Here is an 18,891-nt window from a genome sequence, read left to right on the forward strand (position 1 = left end):
TGCTGGGAGAGCGGCTTCCACCGCTGGTGCATTGTCTACACTGCCACTTTACAGTGCTGAAACTTGCAGCGCTCAGGGTTATGTTTTTTCACACTCCTGAGCAAGAAAGTTGCAGCGCTGTGAAGTGTCAGTATAGACAAGGCCTTAGTAACCCCTTGTTCTCATTCTGGGCCAACATAAAAAGGAGAGGCAGATCACTTTTTTACTACATCCTTGCTCAGGGGATCCCCAACACGGTGCCCATGAGCGCCATGGCGCCCACGGGGGCATCTAAATGCGCCCGCATCCTAGTCGGCAGTCGAGCATCCGCCGAAATGCCTCTGAAATTCGGCGGCATTTCTGCGGCAATGCCTCTGGATGATGCCGCTTGCTGCCGACAAGCAACATCATCCAGAGGCATCACCGCCGAATTTTGGCGGCATTTCGGCGGATGCTCGACCGCCGCCGCGGTCCTTCATCTGGCACCCACCAAACGAAAAGGTTGAGGACCACTGCCCTTGCTAATCTCATATCTGTTAAATCTCCCAAAACACGCTCATTTCTGTACAACATATTAGTTTCTTTTGCGGTCTCATTGTGTGCATCTCCTATTCCCTGTTATCATCTGCTCTCTGTGTATCTCCTGGTTTTACCTGCTTAGTTTACTAACACAAACACGGGCTATTTTTAATGCTGTCAGTGCTGTTGAGTCCAAGCTGTGGCAGAGCTGTTATGCGTCACGCATCAACAAAACTGCTAACAAGGTTCTGACACATCCAAAATCTTTATTGCTTGTGGGGGTGCGTCAGGCAGAAAAATGGTTTGTTTTATCTTGTAGAACTGGCTGTGTATAGGTGTCTTTTTCTGAGAGATTTTTGTGAATGCTATAAACTTGATACGAGATTGTAGCAATACATTGAGCAACCTGTATACCTTGATCACTAGACCTAACAGATTGAAGGGTGAAATTTCTTAACTGCATCATCTGTATCTTGTCAGCTTGTTAGTGCCACATTGAAGCACTTGGGAATGAACCATTGTCCCTGCAGGTTAGCGCATCATGGCAAGGCTGTTTCTCAGGGGATAGTGCAGGTGGAAGGATGCTGGGTTAGGTCTCTGGATTAGATCGTTGATTGGGTCCAGAGACACTTTAGACCCTGAAAGTAGTTTGATGCCATTTCTTTCTAGCTTGAATCTGCTCTGCCTCCCTTTATGCTGACTCTTATTGTGATGGAGGGTTTGTGAGGTAGAAGGCATCTAGAGGGCACGGTCTGCTATGGAGGTTACCAGCAGGTAAACCCAAACTAGTCCTCTGTCCCAGTAGCCATAAACTTCTCATCCCTGTTGTTAGTGCCTCTATTTACACCTTAGTAACTTTAATTGGAGATGCAGGGGAGCTGCTAATATATATATACACCCCCTCCCCTCAGTGTCTGTGACTATTTCTTCTCTGGATGTAGAAATGATCATTAACATTGCGGCAACCCTCATTCTTCTAAATTTCTAGCAGTCCCTTCACACTGCAGTTCTATTGTCATCTGTATTTGCAACCTTCCCCCCCCCCCCCCCCCGACACACACCAGTTTTCATGTCATCCTCCGATTTAAACCTGGTTGAATTGACACCCCCAAAAAAGTCAAGAAGCAGAGACACAGTGCAAAGAGGTACTTGGCAGTTTTGTATTGAGGCTGTTTTGATCAACTAAGCAGGTACCAGGAGAGATTGGGAGTAGGCTACCGCTCCCCTGGAGCCTTCTTTGAAGACTTGCCAGCTGCTTAAACACTGTGACTTGGAAGTGCTTTAAGTAGCGTATTGTGTTGCTAAACATCATTGCTCACCTTGGAACCTTCAGGACAAGTCTGAGGACTGATTAAATCAGTGCTGCAGATAAACGATCTTGGGAGCCGAGTACATAGTTCTAGGGAAGTTCATAAAATAAAGGAGTTTTGAATAGATTTCAGTGTGATCACAGTCCAAAGTGTGGTGGCCTTTAATTTTGTTAATCCTTCGTGAGAGCCTCGTCGCAAGGGAGAGACTGCTTTATACATGTTATTTAATACATCACAAACATACGCAGTGAAGGCCAATCAGCTATGTCAGGCCTTCAGTCTTGGCTACAACAAGCCAAAAATGGCACATGTGGTTCTTTTCAAGACTGTGAGGTTAGTGTCTTAACCCTCATTTGCTGGCATCCCTGCACATGTATTCCTAGCCTGTAGGTCTGATGGCAGGACTCAGAAGGAAAGCAGTGAGGTGTGAAGCACCATTAAGTACCTTGCAGGATAAGCTTGATGTAGCATGTATGGCTGGCTGTGTAACGTAGGCGGGTTGCTCATGGCTAATGAGAAACCAATATGCACTGATTAATAAAGTGGAAACAACGCTGGTGTTGTGAGGGGGAGGGGAATGGCTCTCTGTGTCCTAAAAATGAATCCATGATTCCCATAGCAATATAATCTATAACGAGTGAGATCTTTTCTGATAAAAGGCATAAAAAAATGTCTGGCAGGACGACTGCGATCTGTGTCAGCAGTGAGCCTAAGGCTGATAGTTATATTATGCAGGTATTCTCAGTCAAGAATCTTTCAATACAGGAATTGCATCGGGAGATTTTTGCCTTTATGTGTAGTGTGACAACAAAGAGCGTGTGAAAGCACACCACTTTATATTCATAGTGAAAAAGACATTCTTGGTCATTACCTTTTGTGTATGTATGCTGTTGCATACTTGTAAATACTCCAGTGCTGAGTTTCACGTGCAATATAATTTTCAAATAGAAAACATACCAGATATTAAACTGATAAGAACAGATACTGCGCTTGATCTTAGCTCATAGAGCCGAGAAGCGACTACTTCTGTCAGACTAGTGATGTACAAATTAAACGTCTCCTCAACCCACATGAGATAGTAAAGTATTATTTACATTTTTTTTTAATGATGAGGAATCTGAGGTATGGGGTTTGCCATGTGCAACATCTTCCAGGGAAGTCCATGGTAGAGAGCGGGAATAGGTAACTCAGTAGGTAACATCCTTGCCCAGTCAGTACTGAACCAATGCTCCTGCCGGTGGTGCCGTGGACAAAGAGCCTGTAGAGATGCACTCTTTCAGACGAGACCAACAAAAGCCTTGACCTCCACAGTGTGAAGGGGGTTAGTATGTGTGTCCTGGTCAAATTCCACTAAGGCTTTACTTTCTGCCATCTTCTGTTCCTCTTGCTGTTTCAGATGAATATGGCACTGTGTTCATCATGTTCTGTCTTGTCCTGTTGTTTAACAATGCACAACACCACCGCACAGCTCCCCCATTCCACCCCCATGAGGGCTGCATGTCAGTGGCTGTGGAATTGGTTCCTTTGCATATGTTGTTAGTAAAGCATTCTGGGATCTTTCTGAATGAAAGGAGGCATATAAATGTAGCTTGATGTTGATTGGGCTGGCGTGGCCTGCTTAGTTGTCGTACTGTATGATACCCAGGCCATATTTAAGAGCTTGAGAAAGCAGACATGCACACTGGTAGAGTTAGTGGTGAAAATGTATTTCCTATATACCTTAATAATGAGGGATGCACTCAGGAGTGACGCCCCATAAAACACAGCTTGAAAATGGCTAACCAACACAGACCTTTCTAGAACACAGCTCAAGGTTATATTGATGTACGTAACTCTTCCTGCACTTTTTTAACTGATGCAACAAAGTTTATGCTGTGTGGCCCTTCACATAACCTTGAAACACATTATCCAATAATATTACTGCTTTTCCACATATGTTGTGACATCAGCAATCCTGTCAACCTCTCGGGTATTAGCAGGATGCTCATCACTGGAGCATTCACATGCTGCCTTTAAACTACCCCTCATTCAGTCCCACCCCATTGCACTATGAGCAAAAGGTCCAGGGAGGAGGTAGCAGAGCACTTGAACTGTTGGGTAGAGAGGACTTTCTTCCTCTTCTCTTGTAAGGTTAATATTTATAGTGTTAGGGTAGACTCACAAAAATTGTTTGTTATGGTTCAGGTGCTTCAACTGGGGTGTGATGGTCAGAAATCCTTTACATGGCACCTGAATAACACATAATAAAGAAACTGAGCTTAAAGTTCTCTCTGTTACTCTGTGCATGCATAGTAGCATATCTTCACAAAATAAGGTACTTTAGGAAATAAATATCAAGCGATTTTTCTGTTCCAGGTAATATGGGACTTCCCCATCAAGGATAACTGACTCTCAGCTTAGGAAGGTGAAGTGCATTTTGCAGAACATGGTTATTGATTAGTTGTTCTCCAGGCTGCTTTTATTCTTCATAGTGTGGATGCAAAGACATTCAGATACATAAAGCTTGCAGTTGGATGCATGCCACTGTAGGGGCATGGGATCAGGTGGCTTTGTAACTGATTAGCTGCATCATTTGTCTTTAGAAGCAGCTTTTTCTGGTTAAAATATTCCTGGTGCCATGAGGGTGTAGCACAGTTGTAATGCAAGACTGAGTATTGCAGCAGTACTAGGAATCAAGTACACTTCTGTTCTGAAAAGGGCCTGTGTAAAAATGGCCCCTTTTTACTGAATAGATCTGCTTCCGATGTGTAATTGGTGTCAGCGTTGCTGACTTCACTGACAAACAGGCTTTGGCTGTCTTTTACTCATATTGCCTGCATTGTGCACTGCTAAGGCATCGGCAACAGAATTGCTTACTAAGTTCCATGCAGCATTGTCATAGCTATGTTGGTCCCAGGATATTAAGAGTGACCACCTGGGTGAGGTAACACCGTCTGTCCAAGTTGGTCCAGTAAAAGATATTACCTCAGCCACCTTGTCTGTCTTACTAAATTCCAATCAGTTACACCTGTGCAAATCTATGAAGGAAATGGTATTGCATAAAAAGGAAAGAAACCAGCTTGACTCAGATCTCAAGTTGCATTTACAGGGCTGGCAGTTAGAAAAAAAAAATTGCAAGCTGAGCACATTTGATAGGGAGCAATTGAGAGGCTCCTGTGGGACCTCATGATGCTATTTTTAGTGTCCGCAGAATAGAACTGTACTTTAACATAAGGAGTAGCGTTTAACTTTTTTTCTTTTCATCTTATAATGCAATGAGCATTATTATCGGTAGGGAACAACAGATGCAAATGTGATTAGCCTTCTAGTGTCTGTTACTCAGATTTCTATACAAAAAATGCCTGTTCTGAGTGCTTAAACAAATTCTTATGGATGCCCTTCTGACCCATTAGGCAAATCATATGAGTGAATTTAACGTTTTAAGTGTGACATCATCCACCCTCAGTCTTAATGTCGACTCCAATCAGAAAATTCTGCACTCTAATCAAGTCTACTGTTTATAAGCCTAGGAAGGTGCTAGTAAAGTGGGCAGCTCAGAGTCTCTTCCTGAGGAAACCCACTCCTCTCTGTTGCAAAGACTTTGACATGTCTCATTAAGAATGTAAGATTTCTGTTTTCTCTCATGGCATAGAAATCTGCTTCAGCCTTAACCCTCATGTAACCCATTAACTGACTTTCATGAGACTTAATGCATGGCTATACTGCAGTCATGGTGTGCGACTGTAGCTTGAATAGACCTACCTTAGCTGGCTTGGGTGCTAGGGCCGTGAAGCTGTGGCAGCACTCGCTTTAGCTCAGGCTGTGTATGCTCACCCAGTACCCTGGATAATTACTTGCAGGGCTAGAGCGTGCTGAGGTGCACATTGCAGCAGCCTCCGCACTAGATGAAAGCTAGTTCAGGTATGTCTACACAAGCTGCAGTTGCACCTCAGGACTGTACCGGAGACATGTCCCTTGGCTCCTAAGTGCCTAAGTCAGTTTTAAAAATCGGATTTAGGCCTTTTGGAAAATGTTACCCATGAGCTGCAAGTGCGATACTGCTGGTAGACTGCATTTCCATTGGAGCTCCCAGAAGGGGATTGAGCCTTAGCGTCTCCAGCAGCATTGCATGTATGTGTGTTTTGGAGTTCCCTACTTCCCATGCACAGAGATAAAAACAAGGTTGGCAGAAGTTAGCCTGCATGGGCGAGGTGTTTGTCATTAAACTCTGGGTATAGTGTGTGTGTGGGGGGGTATTTAATATTTTAGCTTCAATTGCCTTGAAATTGGAACTGCACATACGTTGAACGGGTTTCAACAATGGCTCAATTCATTGTTGCTTCTATAGTGCCCATATCTCTTGGTACTTATTTACAGCCATGTATGTCTCCACATTTTACTACCGCAGACTGTCTTTCTTTCTGTATTTTGTTCTGGCAACTCTGTTAACCATCAGAAAGAGCTCCTTGAACCATAATTTGGAAAACCACTGTTCCATCAGGCTCTCTGCTGAGTGACTTGGGGTGGGTACCTTTCAGAATATCTGGGGAACAAGGATACTTTTCCTTTCTTGTTGGAAGCACCACTGTGTGAAAATAGTATCTCTCATTGGAGCGTTGGCCCTTTATGCAAATCTAAAAAGCTAGGGGTGAAGTGGAAGAAACCTTGTAAGTCTAGAAGGTGCCTGTAAGGTGAGTTGAGGCTGTCACTTTAGCTTTCTAATGCAAAGCAGAAGCTTTGGAGTTTGGCTGTGAGAAGAAGGAACAGTCAAATTTACTGATATTATTAAAAGGGGGAGATGGCATCTTCCTACACTTTGTGTCCATCAGAAAGAAGAGTCCATCGGAAGCTATTCAGTTTCATGGTCCTGTTGTAGCAGTGAAACATTTGTGGCATAATTGGGGACAACGCAGGAGAGGTTCTGAAATTAGTAAGGGATGTTATAGGTCAGGATGGAGGTGCACTGGCAAAGCTGTGATGGTTTAAGAATAGAATCCTGAGGGGAGCTGCAGGTCAGGATTGTGGTGCATTAGTAAAGCTGCCCATGTACATACGCACAGTGGCTGGGGAGGGTCTCGGAACCAGAATGGTGCAGATTGAGACCCTTCCTGCACTGTTGTTATCTTGAGTCATCGCAATCAATATCTCTGTTCCATGAATATTAAAAATCACTGCCTAAAAGATTAAGAAACCTTGTGTGGCTATTTCTATATTATATCTTTGATGTTACCAGTACCAGCATTACTTGACCCTCAGTTGTTGCAGGGAACTTAATGCTGTTTTCTTTCTTAACAGAAGAAACACAAACGGCATGCTGGGGGATGGAGACAACAAATGAAAGCGCTATTTGTGAAAAACGTTTTCATCTTTCCTTAGCCAGGTCCCAGGTGGTGAATACATCTCCTGAATACAAAGCAATGTAGCAGTGCAGGGGCCGCAGAATTAAGTGCTGAATGTGGCAACTGGACTCTTGATAGCCCATCAGTCCTGCCCATGGCTTAAATATTTTGTCCTCTTACACACACTTTCTTTTTTTCTTCTCTTCCTTAACAGCCAGTACAGCATTTGTGCGTATGAGAGGAGAGTTGAAACTCTTTCAGTGATCCGAAATTGCAGCTGAGGTTTTTCCGGGCAATGATGCAATTGTGCTGCATTGTCCCAGTAGCTTTCATGCACGAGTCTGCAGTGTGAGCTAGGGGAGTGGCTTTCTGTTTTTCTGGGAATTAGACACATGCATTGAGTATAACACATTGTCCCTGGGCTTCAGAGAGCTGCTGCCTGTAAGATTCCAGAGCTTTCTTGACATTTTGTCTTTTAAAACTTATGAAAGGTTTGTTTTAACCTAATAGCTGCCTTTTGAATTCAGCCCCTGCTGTGCTACCTTTGCAGAAAGCCTCTAACAGAACATCTCTTGGGAAATCGCTGATGGAGGAAACTGTCTTTCTGCTGCTGCTGCTGCTAATTGACATTGCAGTAGCATCCTAAGGCACCTCTTAGCATTGGGGTCCATTTTTGCTAGGCATTGTGCAAACAGGAGAGACCTGAGGGATGATCGTAGAGACCCTCAGTAGCTGTTGTCTTTGGCCTCTACGCTGCCTGATGTGTACAATGCAGCAGTGTCACATCTGCATTGCGAACTAGATTTCACCGTGACCCGAAGCCAAGCTCTTAGGTTGTAAAAGGTAATGGCTGTCATACGAAAGGAAATTTCTGTTTTTAACTCAGAGAATCTACCTTAACCCATATGCACTTCATTGAGTGGATTGTTCTGCCCTAACTCAGGATTTGTCAGCTTCACTGTCCTACTATGTAATTGAACAGCAAGATCGTACAATGCATTTTTGTGAGATGATAGTATCTCACACCATTGAAGCATATTACCCCAGAATAATTCCCTAGATATTCACTTCCTGGAGTGGCCTCATTTCTGAAATGGACTTTAGAAGGGAAACTGTCAGCCCCAAGTACTTGCTGCCCTGTATTGACTTTGCAGGCTGTAGCATGACACAGCTTTTGTTATGGTCTCAGCTAGAGCTATTTATATATTGCTGTTCAGTGTGTTACTGTTTTTTTTCCCTCTCTCTCTCTCTCTCTCTAATACTGGCATCACAAAACAGAATATCTAAAGAAATGAAAATGGTAATCCTGGCTGGGTATGCTAGCAACTAGACTAGCGTCCAGGTCAGAATTTGGTCTTTTAAGCAGCACCAAAAGCGTAGATCCAAACATTGATGAATGTGGAGGTTTGCAAGCAATATCCATTCTTTCTGAAGATTAGGGATGTTTGGATTCAACCCATCTGAGGTTTGAGCTGCAAACAGGTTTTGAACCAGTTTGGAGTTTCAGTTCAGTTCTGTCTCTGAAGAACTTAAACCAGAATAAATTATTTAAATCACATGCTGTTTTTTTCCTTTGTAGGAGTAAGAACCGAGGAGGTCGGGAAATGTAGAATGTGTGTGTTTTGGGGGGTTGTTGATTCAGAGATGGTCACGGGCCCTACGTGAAGGGGAAGGAACAGCAGGCTTTATTACACTAGCCCAAGGGTTTGCAAACTTAATTGCACCAGGACCCCCTTCTGACAACAAAAATAACTACACGACCTCGGGGAGCCTGAGCCTGCCCAAACCGCACCACCCCAGGCAGGAGAGTCAGAACCAAAGGGCTGCAGCCCCAGGCAGGGGGCCTGTAACCTGAGCCCCACCACCCAGGGCTGAAGCTATCAGGCTTCGGCCCACGCCCTACCAAGTCTAGTGCCAGCCCTGGCGACCACATTAACGGTCCCAGCCCACAGTTTGAGAACTGCTGCTAGCCATTTGGTGGCAGGTGTGGCTTGCTGCCATCCCGTCAAAGAGCTCTGGCTGTGTTCAGAATTTTAAACAGTTTCATAAATAAAATGCTGTTTAGAAGGTCTATATAAATGTCTATCTTTCCTACCCTTCAAACATATACCACAGGTAATGGGAAGGGTGGAACCTTACCTAACCTGACACACTGTCTCATTTCTGCCTTCCACAGTCTCTGATCCTGATATGTTTGGGAGGAGAACGGGTAAATCTGCTGCTTAAACGCAACAAAACCCAAGCCATGCATTGCCTCTTTTCAATCTAGTTTTACAGTTTTGCTCCTGAAGTGTGATATATGTTCGGTAAAGTGTATAAATCTAAAATTATATGAGAGTGCATATTAGAGGCAAGAAATGCAGTGTAGCTGGTGCTCCCAAGCATGAGACTGGTAAACATGAATGTTTATACCTCCATTAAGGCATCCCAGGATCAGTCTGCCTCTCCCCTGACTTGTTCTCATATAGGCTGTTTGCAGAATGTGCTGCCTGTGAATAATTGTTCACAATTAGAGGCTAATTTAAATGGCTCTTCTGTAGTCACAGCAGCAGCGCACGAGCCAACCAATTTGAAAATGGACATGGTGATTTTTTCAGTTGACACAGCTCCCTTTTGCTGTTCCAAAGCTGTTTGTAAGGTGGATTCTTGCTGCAAATTAGCAGTGAGTCTGCCCACACAACGTTCACCTTACTGGGGCATATCTTTCAAAATAACAAAACAGCTTAGCTTCCCAGTGCATATATGTACTGGAGGAGGGGAATTAATCGTGAGCAAAGTGATATTTTGGTTAAACAAAACCCTGTTTGTTTGTTTGAAAAAGGGTTTGGGTGGAAACAATCACAAACATGGTTTGGGTAGAACATGTGTGAAGCGGGCCAGCGTTTAGCAATATTTTTTTATTTATATAACACTCTTTCCTCCATCTCTCAAAGGTGAGTAAACGTAATTAACTGCACTGCACAGATGAGGTAAAATATGTAAATATCTGTCCATGTTGATCTGACAGTCCAGTTTTTGTGTTAGCAGCTTTTCAGATGCAGTTCAAATCACTATCTTGCTGTGCTTTGCAATGGTGTCTCACACTTATCAGATGGGCGGGTGCTAGATGACTTTTTATGATTAGACTTAGTCACCAAACTGAGTGCTGGTATCAGAGCAGTCCACCACAAGGGCAGAAGGCCCTTTCAGAATAACTGGCATCTTCCCACTCTGCTTTTAAGCCAGAAAGTGTATACTTCAAAGTTCTTTTTTGCTTCAGGTAGATAGATGTGCTGCAAGAAAGATTTGTCCACACCCCAAGGCGGAATGATATTTAAACCATAAAGTAATAGCAAAGGCAATGAATGCAAATAGTCAAGACTCCAGAGGCTGAAAAATTTCTCCAACTCATGCTCAAAGCTCATGGCCAGATTTTCTCTCTTAGAATAAATCTTCTCTGTTGTTCCAAAAGTGTTTCCTAATACAGTATCTGCAGATTATCTCCCTGCCCTTCCCCATTCAGGTTTCAGTTGACACTGCCAAATAAATAATACCATCACTTCTAGATGTTGACTCAAGTATCTGAAACAGACTTGAGGCTTCCATAGCTGGGTTCTTCAGTCCCATTCAAATCAGGATGATATTACCAAATTGGCCTGGGTTTCTGGGCTAAGCAGGTGGAGTGCAGTCCCGTTTCCCTGTCTTACGGAACCATCCGATCAGTGAGGCTGGGATTTCTAGCCTTCTTTTCAGAATAGGTTCTTGGTAGGTTTTGCTGCTGTTGTGCCAATATTGAGACAGCCTTACCATGGAAAAAAGCGCTGACCCATGTACAGGTGAAATGATGTTTCTGCCTCTCTACTAACCATGTTGCTCCTGTGTCTGTCTTTGTAAACGGAAATCTTGTGTAGATTTTTTTTTATCCTAGTTAAGTAACATAGTGCCACCTAGTGCTGGAGTGCAGGCCTTAAGAATTACAGAGAACCCTGATTTAGGAGAGAGACTACTTCAGTTGCCTGGCTCTTTTAGGAGAACTCTTGCTTCTTGAACCTGTCCCTTCCTACCAGCAGGGCACTTGATAGGAAGAGATTCATTAGGTCTGTTTGGATGTGGCTTGGGTGGCTAGGCAATTGATCTCTCCTTCCTGTTTTTCAAATAAAGAATAGTGCTTTCATGCTCTCATGCTTTCACATGTTCTCTTGATATATGCTCGGAAGGATGGATTAGATTGGTATTGGTAAATGTCAGTAAACTTCTTTCACTGTATATACACACAAACCTGTGAAAAGACATTTCCATTGATAATTGAAATATACAGGGAGGCAAAGTAAGAAAAATGCTGCTTAAAAACCTATTAAAGTTTGATTTAAGGATATTTATGTTGTGTACTTTTACATGTGATGTAGACAGCCTGTGTTTTACCCATTTTAAAATTTTAACTTTTTGAATCTCAATGTCTTCTATCAATGAATAATTGTCTGATCCACCCATATTTTCCTGCAACTGTGGACATTTACATTGGTAAAGATGCTTAAATAAATATTGATGTTCTGTCAACATTATAAAATGAAAATACATTGAATTCTGCCAAATCTATATTATATCTACCCCCCTCCCCACACACACATGTGTGTGATTGTGTGTATGATTATAATATAGAAACCTATATTTGGGGGCAGGAGGCAAGACTATATATAAAAAATAACAGGTCTTCAAAGGATCCATGTTTTCCTAGGGAAGAAGGAATGTTTTTAAAATCCCTTTTCTCCTGAAAAATGTTATATAACTTACTTAAAAAATCCTGTATGTACTACTTCAATTTTATTTGGTATCTTTTTATCTACACTGTGTATCCTGCCACACTTGGAAGTATAAATACAGAGAATTTAAGGAAGACTTCTTTTGTATTGTCTTCAATGCCTGACTACTTGGCTTCCTCTGATGTTCTTTTTATATAGCTGACAGCCTTCTCAAAGGTGTCTCTGTAGGACTCATAGTAGCCCTTTTCAGTGAGTCTTCTGTAACCAGATCTTTACTATTCTGTAGTCCCACATACAGGTGTCTGAGTCTCAGCTGTTCATACATCCTCTTTCTGTGTATAGTTAGTTTTGAGCTCTGTCTTCTCCAGAAAGAAGTGAATCCCTGTAACAGAATTGCCGCCTCCTCCCCACTCCCACATGCAACAAACCAATTTTATAATCTGACTCACAGGACCACCTGATAGAAAAAAGGTGGAGGTCGCATGTCAAACATGCCATCTTGGGAGATTATAAAGACTGATGGTGTGGCTGGAGTTTAAAAAAATCAGTATAAGTGACCATCCTAGAACACTGGCAGTTATGCAAGCTAAAGACAGTATTATAGAGTTAGCTATTCAAATCTGTTTTTTCATATCTGCTGATCACCAGTGAGTGTCAGTTCTCTTGTCTCAGTTCCCTCCCCCTGCATGTTATTTCATGTATGACTCTTGGGAGGTAGGAAGTGTTACTGGCCTATGGGGGCAGAATACTAAACCAGGCGGGCCTATAATTTGATCTAACACAAAAACTTGTGAGCGTTTCTTTGGGAGAGTCCTTCTGCAGACTGTTTGAAAACGTTACATGTCTAAAATGTAAAACACAGTTCATACTACTTGTGGCTTTCATACTGAAAAATGCCTACTTCGTGATGCTGCTTGTGTGAAACTGTCAAAAATTATAAACAGGTTCAGACTCTGCTTCCCGAATGACCAGGAGAGCCGTACCGTATTAAAATCCATTTTTAGGGGGGACTTTGTAATGCAAAAAGGGTGGGAGGCAGTTGGGGTGTCTAACGCCCCTGTATGCATTTGGAAAATCTCCCCTGTGGATTATCCAGTCATTATGGAATCTTTTTTTTACATCTGTTAAAGAAGCCGCAAGTGGAGGCATGTTCTCCGACCCTGGTCTCCTACAGTGCATTTCAAGCAATGACACTTTTTGAGGTGGATGTCCACTGTTGTTGAATGAGTTTTAAAACAGCTGATTCTTGGGCACTTTGTAAATCTATTTAATTTTAGCAGAGCTCCTTTGGAATAGGTCTGCTGGCCCTGGGCATCACCTGAAGACTCTAGTGTGGCTCCAGGCTCAATCGCAGAAGAGAGCATGTTTAGATCTGTCTCAGCTCTCGCCCACCTGAGGTTACACTTCAACGTCACCTCCTGTAAGACAGTGTTTTGCATTGATCACTTGGCTGTCTGGCCAGATCCTGTATGCTTCAAATTGATTTTTTTAAAAATTAAAATCCCCTTGTGCTTTAGGAGCATCATAATGTTTGGCTGCTTTTCACTTAAACATGGAGTAGTAAGCCCTGTCTAGTGAAAACCACTTTAGGACTCAAGTAGGGAGCGGAGCTTTCCCAGATGATGGACCCTGAAAAATAGTCAGTTGGTAGGTCAGGGATACCTTGTATTTGAGATCGTTAATGCCAGGATATCTCTGCCAAAGATTTTTGTGTTTAATGAAACAAACAAACCCTTCCTACATCTTTAACAAGTTACAGTACTTTGAGATACCTGAGTGAGGGGCAGTTTTACAAAGTGTAAAGTGTTCTCTGTCCCCACTTTGTGGATTGGACCAATTATTATGCCTCAGTTTCCTAAAATCACACTAACCCAGAGTCAGAGCTGGGAACTCAGCTCAGATCTCCTGATTCCCAAGGTGTGAGGTCAGAACAGGAAGCTGCCTCCTAGTGTCTTGTCAAACACTTAGGGTTTGCCTACACTTAAAGTGCTGCAGTGGCGCAGTTGTAGGGCTATAATGAAGATGCTACCTATGCTAATGAGAGGGGGTTCTCCTGTCAACATGGGCACCCTGCCTTTCTGAGAGGTGGTAGCTAGGTTGACGGGAGAATTCTTCTAGCACTGTCTACACTAGGGTTTTAACTGCATCGCTCAGGGGTGTGGATTTTTCACACTCCTGAATGATGTAGTTATACCGACCTACATTCCTAGTGTAGACCAGACCTTAATCCGGGAGAGATCTGGAGCCTTATTCCAGGAGGGTACAATATATTTCCAATAAACAGACTTGGTACTAGAGCAGACTTTGAGCTTCTCTGGAGATGCCACTGCCTAAACTCCTCCCCTAATCAATGGGGGGAGCGTTATTCACACTCTCTTGTGTGGCTTATTAGCTCCCAGCTTGTTATAATCTTCCAACTTCAGACCCATCGGGTTATAAGATTCCAGTTTCAGGCAGTATTTGTTCTTTCCAATGGTCTGGTTAGCTTCCCTCCGTAAGTCCCTTTCCCCATAGACACAACCATCCATCCCCTCAGGACACAGTTTAGGAGTGAAGCTAACCTGAAGCACTTCTAGGATTGTATAGAACGCTGGTCGAAAAAAACTGTGGGGAGTTGCTGACATGAGGATTTCTGGTTGACCCTCTTAATGTTCAAAATTATCCACAAAATTTTCAGCTCTGCCAGTGTCTTCCACATAGTCAGAGCTGAAGGCCAGAAAGAGGACCTCTAGATCATCTAATCTGACCACTTGTGTATCATTGGTCTCCAAAGCCACCCAATACCCAGGCACTAAACTCACCTTTCTCCTTTTTCCCTAATTTTTTGGCAAATGTTTCCTGTGTGATACAAAAGGGTCCGTGTGATACAAAAGGGTCCATGTAACACAAGTGTCCCTCTGAAGGGAAGTAACTTTAAGATACAAAAGGGGAAAGTAGAGCACATGCCATGAAATAACACACATACTGTATAAGTATCTCTGACTTAACATTACTAGCTGCGTGTTATTATTAAATACCATTAGAAACTTCTGTTTCAGTAGCTCCTGGTGCTTCAGACCAAACTTGGAATCTTCATTGTTTAACTTTATGCATTCAGACCTATGTTTAGGGCAGCTGAATAGCTGTGTTAAGCACTGAAGTGCTAATTTAGGCACCTAGATATGAATTTAAATGAACACTTGGAAATCTAAAACAGTTGTTTCGAAGGATCAGTGTGGATTTTGGTGACTGAAGTTAGATAACAAAGATTGAACATTCCGTCCCAATTGCTGCTCTATTCAGCATCTTTAAATTTGGATTTAGGAGTCTTATTTTAGTAGCTAAATTTTGAAAACTTGGACCTTACCTCCCACCCATTTCTTATATGTCAAAGATGGGAAAATTAGGGATCTAAGTGAGCCTGTCACCATAAAGACTTGCAGGGAGACCCCCTCCTCACATATTAGCCCAGAGACACAAAACCAAGGTCACTTATATTCAAGCCTTGTTACCTGCTCAATTTGGGGCTCGCTCTCCTCCCCTTTGGGGTGCAGTGGCCCTCTATGGGTTAACAGGGCCTTGTCCCAATAAAGGAGCCTTGATCACATAGTAAACATTCTTAAACTTGTACATGTATTTATTAACAATCAACAATTAGTCAGCAGAATACACACGCCAAGCATCTAATGTTCATCACTCCTAATAAAGCAGACTGATGTCTCCCAGTGGCTGGTCAGGATCTGATCTCGTCCAGGGCTTTGGCTTCCACAGTCTTTGGTCTTCAGCTGTATCTCAGAGTTAAGTTCCTACGAGCTCGTTTCCTGACCCTCATTATATAGTTAACAAGAAGATTTCTCTTATCTATGCCGTAACCAATTAGTTTACTAAAAGCATAGCTATGCAAAAACACTACCCAGTCATTTTCACTGTATAAAAATTCAGATTCCTAAAACTGCCTACTCATTAACGTTCGTGTTTTCAAAGTAAGCAAAAACTTTGCAAGGTCTGCTTATCTTTATGCTTCATTAGCAGATTACATTTGCAATGGCAAAACCTTAGACTTTTTATAATCAGGAAGAAGCTGCAGAAATTCGATGCTAGCTTGACCATTCTCTCCCATTCTCATGACGTGAATATATATCTATCCTGTTAGTAATGCTGCAGATATTTTTCTCTGTCTGTCAAGGCCAAATTCTCCTGACTCTGTAGTTTTTATTATGAACTTATGGTGGCTAAACATAAAAGATGGCTGCAGGTTATGCTAAATCCATACATAAGGAGGCTGTGGGTCATGTCAAATCCAGGTCTCTCGTTATAGCATTTGGTGACAGCCACACAGTTTAGAATAGCAATGTCGGAGTTAAGACAGATGAGGGGATAGTTTTTTGGGGGGAAGGTTGGAAGAAAGGGGTGGAATGCATGTGCTTTGGTGGGTTCTGGAATCCCAGTAAAGATGTTTTTGGAAGGGCAGCAGATTGAGGAAGGAGGGTGTTTATTTCTGAAAGGTGCTTTGATATCCCTGTAGCACCTGCCCAGCAGGGAGCAGAGGGTCAATTACATTGAATAGCTTCAGAGCTGGGCTTCAGAGTAGCTGCCTACTTGGGAAGGAAGCACTGTTTCTAGCACAACCCCCTCTGGAAAAAGCTTGGCTTTCACGAATTTTTAACTGCAGGAAGAGGCACCGTGTTTGGGGGGATGGAGTTAATTGAAAAGTGGAGCAAGAGAGAGTTGGAGGATGAGTAAGGGGGCTGAAAGAATGAACAAGGCAGATTCAGGTCCTCATTTCCTGGTGTTTTCAGGGAGAACACTGCAATACTTCATTACCTGTTGCTTCAGTAGACTCCCAAATCTTCGTTGCTAACTTGATTTCTCTCCGTCCCGCCCCTTGCCTCGGAACTACAGGTTTCCATGGCAACTTCAGAGGTGCTGAGTATATGATACCCCTTAAAAATAAAAATGCGACATAGGGATGGCTGGATATTTTCAACTGGGGCAGTGACCTGGAGGGATGTTAGTTTTTAATTTTTGATATGGTTACAGCATGTTGATTTGCTAAGATCTGCATTCCATGCAGGAAAACCTGCTTGGAGGAGACTAAATCCATGGAAATTAGAACTAGAAAAAGTCAACAGACAATATGGAGATATACCTATCTCATAGAACTGGAAGGGACCCCGAAAGGTCATTGAGTCCAGCCCCTTGCCTTCACTAGCAGGACCAAGTACTGATTTTGCCGCAGATCCCTAAGTGGCCCCTGTCAAGAATTGAACTCACAACCCTGGGTTTAGCAGGCCAATGCTCAAACCACTGATCCAGGCTGCCTCTCCTGGGGTCAGGGCAGCATTATCCATTGGTGGATAGATAAAGATGAGGACTGATCTGGATGGTGACACAGTAAAGCTACTGTATCCTCACACTTTTCATGGAAATTCTGGAGCAATGGTAAATTCTAAATGTAACTGATTCTTTCTCTCCTCTTGTATCAGAGAGGTAGCCGTGTTAGTCTGGATGTGTAAAAGCAGCAGAGAATCCTGTGGCACCTTATAGACTAACAGACATTTTGGAGAGCGTGAGCTTTCGTGGTGTTGAATACCCTTCGTCTCTCGCTCTTTCTTTTTTTCATTTTTACTACAATGAAAGCATATCTCGCACATCACCCCCACCCCCCCGACAAAATCATACTTGTCTAACCTTTCGTTAGTGTTCTGCGAAGATTTATATGGTATTTAGCAAGAGTGGCTTGTGATCAAGTTTATTCACTTTTGAACTTTAGCGTCCAAAAAGTGGGGACCTGCAATAGTATACCCTCTAAGCTTAATTCTAAGCCTAGTATTTGATAGCACTGCCACCCACCAGAAATTCGCAGTGTCTGGTACACTCCTGATCCCCTCCAAAACTTCCCAAACCCCTTGGGTCTTTTAAAACAAAAGGGACATAAAACCATTTCCCCCTGCCTTTTCCCTTCCGACTCCCCTCCCTGGGTTTCCTGAGCAGATACACTGACCCAAATCCTTGGATCTCTAAAACAGAGAGAAATAACCTTTCCCGCCACCTCTTTTTCGCCCCACGCAATCCCTGGTGAAGTTTTTTCAGATTTTTTTTTTCGCAATTTTTTTCCCCCTTTTGGTTTTACACAAGAAAAATCAATCAGGTTCTTAAAAGGAAAGCTTTCAATAAAGAAAGTTTTTATTTTTTCTATCTCTGTAAAACCAGGATGGGAAAATGTTTTACAGGGTCTTCAGCTATACATAGACTAGAGGGACTCCCTCCCCCTAGCCTAAGTTACAGCAAACTGAGGTAAAATATCCTTCCAGCAAAATATACATTTGCAAATAAAGAAAACAAACAAAAGATTAATCCGCCTTCTAGCTAGTACTTACTATTCTGAACATGAGAGACTGTTTCAGAAAGATTGGAGAAACCTGGTTGCACATCTGGCCACTCTTAGTCCCAAGAGAGAACAAAGAACAACACAAACAGCACAAACAAAGACTTCCGTCCACCAAGATTTGAAAGTATCTTGTCCCCCGATTGGTCCTTTGGTCAGGTGTCAGCCAGGTTCACTGAGCTTGTTAACCCTTTACAGGTAAAAGAGACATTAACCCTTAACTATCTGTTTATGACCGCTTGAAAGTGATTTTTTTTTTTAAAGGCCATGACACAAGATGATGAAATAGGGGTGGGGCAAAGCCCCAGGCCATGTGAAAGGAAGGAGAAATAGAGATTGTGATCAGGCCAGTGCAGGTCAGAACTTGCCTTACTAGCATTCTTGTTGGTGATATCATTTACTCAATTTCACTTCAGACCAAACTAATAGAAATAAGTTAGATAAAACAGTAAGATAAAAGTCAGATGGGAAGAACCGATTCACTCATCTAGTCCATCACCATCCCAGACAGTACGTAACTGTTCTTTACAGTTTATTTTCTAGAGTTTATGCTAAGAGCAGCCAGTCTCCTTGGTTTTCAGGTGTGGGAGGAAAATGCCTCGCATTTTCTTTTTATGAAAGGCTGCCATCTGCCCTTAGCTTCTAAAGAAGGATCTTTC

General features: G+C 42.8%; 1 protein-coding gene and 1 non-coding gene across 3 annotated transcripts in view; one reads left to right on the forward strand and one right to left on the reverse strand.

Moving 5' to 3' along the window:
• The window catches only part of UBE2O (ubiquitin conjugating enzyme E2 O), an 86,205-nt gene that overhangs the window by 23,049 nt on the left and 44,265 nt on the right, over nt 1-18,891 (forward strand). The window lies entirely within an intron of this gene.
• On the reverse strand, nt 2,630-2,829 carry LOC116832295 (U2 spliceosomal RNA). Its single transcript, XR_004375426.1, has one exon. It is a non-coding gene; the product is annotated as a U2 spliceosomal RNA (small nuclear RNA).

This window comes from Chelonoidis abingdonii, chromosome 13, assembly GCF_003597395.2.
Source record: "Chelonoidis abingdonii isolate Lonesome George chromosome 13, CheloAbing_2.0, whole genome shotgun sequence".
NCBI lineage: Eukaryota > Metazoa > Chordata > Testudines > Testudinidae > Chelonoidis > Chelonoidis abingdonii.